This window comes from Zea mays, chromosome 3 (genome assembly GCF_902167145.1).
Source record: "Zea mays cultivar B73 chromosome 3, Zm-B73-REFERENCE-NAM-5.0, whole genome shotgun sequence".
Classification (NCBI taxonomy): Eukaryota; Viridiplantae; Streptophyta; class Magnoliopsida; order Poales; family Poaceae; genus Zea; species Zea mays.
In genome coordinates this window covers 176603996-176609735 of record NC_050098.1, presented here as the reverse complement: position 1 = coordinate 176609735, position 5740 = coordinate 176603996, and positions in this window count along the sequence as shown.

Genomic DNA, 5740 nt, shown 5'->3' with positions numbered 1-5740 from the left:
AAAGGCGACAAACACAAGAGGATGAGGAAGGTGGTCTACTACGAGACCGACACTTCATCAACATCGACCTCCGACTCCGATGCGCCCTCCGTCACTTCTAAGCGCCAAGAGCGCAAGAAGTATAGTAAGATCCCTCTACGCTACCCTCGCATTTCCAAACATACACCTTTACTTTCCGTCCCATTAGGCAAACCACCAACTTTTGATGGTGAAGATTACGCTAGGTGGAGCGATTTAATGCGATTTCATCTAACCTCGCTCCACAAAAGCATATGGGATGTTGTTGAGTTTGGTGCGCAGGTACCATCCGTAGGGGATGAGAACTATGATGAGGATGAGGTGGCCCAAATCGAGCACTTCAACTCTCAAGCAACAACAATACTCCTAGCCTCTTTGAGTAGAGAGGAGTATAACAAAGTTCAAGGGTTGAAGAACGCAAAGGAGATTTGGGATTTACTCAAGACCGCGCATGAAGGTGATGAGCTCACCAAGATCACCAAGCGGGAAACGATTGAGGGGGAGCTCGGTCGGTTCCGGCTTCGCAAAGGGGAGGAGCCACAACACATGTACAATCGGCTCAAGACCTTGGTGAACCAAGTGCGCAACCTCGGGAGCGTAAAGTGGGATGACCACGAGGTGGTTAAGGTTATTCTAAGATCTCTTATTTTCCTTAACCCTACTCAAGTTCAATTAATTCGTGGTAATCCTAGATATACTAAAATGACCCCCGAAGAAGTTATCGGGAATTTTGTAAGTTTTGAGTGCATGATCGAAGGCTCGAGGAAGATCAACGAGCTTGATGATGCCACCACATCCGAAGCTCAACCCGTTGCATTCAAGGCAACGGAGGAGAAGAAGGAGGAGTCTACGCCAAGTCGACAACCAATAGACGCCTCCAAGCTCGACAATGAGGAAATGGCGCTCGTCATCAAGAGCTTCCGCCAAATCCTCAAGCAAAGGAAGGGGAAGGACTACAAGTCCCGCTCTAAGAAGGTTTGCTACAAGTGTGGTAAGCCCGGTCACTTTATTGCTAAATGTCCTATATCTAGTGACAGTGACCGAGGTGACCACAAGAAGGGGAGGAGAAAGGAGAAGAAGAGGTACTACAAGAAGAAGGGCGGTGATGCGCATGTTTGTCGGGAGTGGGACTCCGACGAAAGCTCAAGCGATTCCTCCGACGACGAGGACGCCGCCAACATCGCCGTCACCAAGGGACTCCTCTTCCCCAACGTCGGCCACAAGTGCCTCATGGCAAAGGACGGCAAACGGAAGAAGGTTAAATCTAACTCCTCCACTAAATATGAATCTTCTAGTGATGATAATGTTAGTGATGAGGAGGATAATTTGCGTGTTCTCTTTGCCAATCTTAACATGGAGCAAAAAGAAAAATTAAATGAATTGATTAGTGCTATTCATGAAAAGGATGACCTTTTGGACTCCCAAGAGGATTGTCTAATTAAAGAAAACAAGAAACATGTTAAGGTTAAAAATGCTTACGCTCTACAAGTTGAAAAATGTGAAAAACTGTCTAGTGAGCTAAGCACTTGCCGTGAGATGATTGACAACCTTAGAAATGAAAATGCTAGTTTAAATGCTAAGGTTGATTCTCATGTTTGTAATGTTTCAATTCACAATCCTAGAGATAATAATGATGATTTGCTTGCTAGGATTGAAGAATTAAACATGTCTCTTGCTAGCCTTAGATTAGAGAATGAAAATTTGATTGCTAAGGCTAAAGATTTTGATGTTTGCAAAGTTACAATTGCCGATCTTAGAGATAAAAATGATATACTTCGTGCTAAGATTGTTGAACTTAATTCTTGCAAACCATCTACATCTACCACTGAGCATGTCACTATTTGTACTAGATGTAGAAATGTTGATATTGATGCTATTCATGATCATATGGCTTTAATTAAACAACAAAATGATCATATAGCAAAACTAGATGCTAAAATTGCCGAGCACAACTTAGAAAATGAGAAATTTAAATTTGCTCGTAGCATGCTTTATAATGGGAGACGCTCTGGCATTAAGGATGGCATCGGCTTCCAAAGGGGAGACAATGTCAAAATTGATGCCCCTCCTAAAAGATTGTCAAACTTTGTTAAGGGCAAGGCTCCCATGCCTCAGGATAACGAGGGTTACATTTTATACCCTGCCGGTTATCTGGAGGACAAAATTAGGAAAATTCATTCTAGGAAGTCTCACTCTGGTTCCAACCATGCTTTTATGTATAAGAGTGAGACATCTAGTTCTAGGCAACCAACCCGTGCTAAGTTGCCTAAGAAGAAAATTCCTAATGCATCAAATGAACATGCCATTTCATTTAAGACTTTTGATGCATCTTATGTTTTGACTAACAAATCCGGCAAGGTAGTTGCCAAGTTTGTTGGGGGCAAACACAAGGGTTCCAAGACTTGTGTTTGGGTACCCAAAGTTCTTGTTTCTAATGCCAAAGGACCCAAAACAGTTTGGGTACCTAAAGTCAAGAACTAAATCTGTTTTGTAGGTTTATGCATCCGGGGGCTCAAGTTGGATACTCGACAGCGGGTGCACAAACCACATGACCGGGGAGAAAAGAATGTTCTCCCCAACGAGCTATCACATTCGGGGATGGAAATCAAGGTTTGGTCAAAGGTCTTGGTAAAATTGCTATATCTCCTGACCATTCTATTTCCAACGTTTTTCTTGTAGATTCTCTAGATTACAACTTGCTTTCTGTTTCTCAATTATGTCAAATGGGCTACAACTGTCTTTTTACTGATACAGGTGTCACTGTCTTTAGAAGAAGTGATGATTCAATAGCATTTAAGGGTGTGTTAGAGGGTCAGCTATACTTAGTAGATTTTGATAGAGCTGAACTTGACACATGCTTAATTGCTAAGACTAACATGGGTTGGCTCTGGCACCGCCGACTAGCCCATGTTGGGATGAAGAATCTTCATAAGCTTCTAAAAGGAGAGCACATTTTAGGATTAACAAATGTTCATTTTGAGAAAGACAGGATTTGTAGCGCATGTCAGGCGGGGAAGCAAGTTGGAGTTCATCATCCACACAAGAACATCATGACGACCGACAGGCCGCTTGAGCTACTCCACATGGATCTATTCGGCCCGATTGCTTACATAAGCATCGGCGGGAGTAAGTATTGTCTTGTAATAGTGGATGATTATTCTCGCTTCACTTGGGTATTCTTTTTACAGGAAAAATCTCAAACCCAAGAGACCTTAAAGGGACTCTTGAGACGGGCTCAAAATGAGTTTGGCTTAAGGATCAAGAAAATAAGAAGCGACAACGGGACGGAGTTCAAGAACTCACAAATTGAAGGCTTTCTTGAGGAGGAGGGCATCAAGCATGAGTTCTCCTCTCCCTACACGCCACAACAAAATGGTGTAGTAGAGAGGAAGAATCAAACTCTATTGGACATGGCAAGAACCATGCTTGATGAGTACAAGACACCGGACCGGTTTTGGGCCGAAGCGGTCAACACCGTCTGCTATGCTATCAACCGGTTATATCTTCACCGAATCCTCAAGAAGACATCATATGAACTCCTAACCGGTAAAAAGCCCAACATTTCATACTTTAGAGTTTTTGGTAGCAAATGCTTTATTCTTATTAAAAGAGGTAGAAAATCTAAATTTGCTCCTAAAACTGTAGAAGGCTTTTTACTTGGTTATGACTCAAACACAAGGGCATATAGGGTCTTTAACAAGTCCACTGGACTAGTTGAAGTCTCATGTGACGTTGTGTTTGATGAAACTAACGGCTCTCAAGTAGAGCAAGTTGATTTTGATGAGATAGGTAATGAAGAGGCTCCATGCATAGCGCTAAGGAACATGTCCATTGGGGATGTGTGTCCTAAGGAATCCGAAGAGCCTCCAAGTGCACAAGATCAACCATCCTCCACCACGCAAGCATCTCCACCAACTCAAAATGAGGATGAGGCTCACGTTGATGAAGGGCAAAATCAAGAAGATGAGCCACCTCAAGATGATGGCAATGATCAAGGGGGAGATGCAAATGATCAAGAAAAGGAGGATGAGGAAGAACCAAGACCGCCACACCCAAGAGTCCACCAAGCAATACAACGAGATCACCCCGTCGACACCATTCTCGGCGACATTCATAAGGGGGTAACCACTCGATCTCGTGTTGCACATTTTTGTGAACATTACTCGTTTGTTTCCTCTATTGAGCCTCACAGGGTAGAGGAAGCACTCCAAGATTCGGATTGGGTGGTGGCGATGCAAGAGGAGCTCAACAATTTCACGAGGAACGAGGTATGGCATTTAGTTCCACGTCCTAACCAAAATGTTGTAGGAACCAAATGGGTCTTCCGCAACAAGCAAGATGAGCATGGTGTGGTGACAAGGAACAAAGCTCGACTTGTGGCCAAAGGATACTCCCAAGTTGAAGGTTTGGATTTCGGTGAAACCTATGCACCAGTAGCTAGGCTTGAGTCAATTCGCATATTATTGGCCTATGCTACTCACCATGGCTTTAAGCTTTATCAAATGGATGTGAAAAGTGCCTTCCTCAACGGACCAATCAAGGAAGAGGTCTATGTTGAGCAACCTCCCGGCTTTGAAGACAGTGAGTATCCTAATCATGTCTATAAGCTCTCTAAGGCGCTTTATGGGCTCAAGCAAGCCCCAAGAGCATGGTATGAATGCCTTAGAGATTTTCTTATCGCAAATGGCTTCAAAGTCGGCAAGGCCGATCCTACTTTGTTCACTAAAACTCTTGACAATGATTTGTTCTTATGCCAAATTTATGTTGATGATATTATATTTGGGTCTACTAATGAATCTACATGTGAAGAATTTAGTAGGATCATGACAAAGAAATTCGAGATGTCTATGATGGGGGAGTTGAAGTATTTTCTAGGATTCCAAGTCAAGCAACTCCAAGAGGGCACCTTCCTTAGCCAAACAAAGTATACTCAAGATATTCTAAGCAAGTTTGGGATGAAGGATGCCAAGCCCATCAAAACACCCATGGGAACCAATGGGCATCTCGACCTCGACACGGAAGGTAAGTCCGTGGATCAAAAGGTATACCGGTCAATGATTGGTTCATTGCTTTATTTATGTGCATCTCGACCGGACATTATGCTTTCCGTTTGCATGTGTGCAAGATTCCAATCCGACCCTAAGGAATCCCACCTTACGGCCGTAAAACGAATCTTGAGATATTTGGCTTATACTCCTAAGTTTGGGCTTTGGTACCCTCGGGGATCCACTTTTGATTTGATTGGTTATTCGGATGCCGATTGGGCGGGGTGTAAGATTAATAGGAAGAGCACATCGGGGACTTGCCAGTTCTTGGGAAGATCCTTGGTGTCTTGGGCTTCAAAGAAGCAAAATTCGGTCGCTCTTTCCACCGCCGAAGCCGAGTACATTGCCGCAGGACATTGTTGCGCGCAATTGCTTTGGATGAGGCAAACCCTGCGGGACTACGGTTACAAATTAACCAAAGTCCCTTTGCTATGTGACAATGAGAGTGCAATCAAAATGGCCGACAATCCCGTCGAGCATAGCCGCACTAAGCACATAGCCATTCGGTATCATTTTCTTAGGGATCACCAACAAAAGGGAGATATCGAGATTTCTTACATTAACACTAAAGATCAATTAGCCGATATCTTTACCAAGCCTCTTGATGAACAATCTTTTACCAGACTTAGGCATGAGCTCAATATTCTTGATTCTAGAAATTTCTTTTGCTAGCTTGC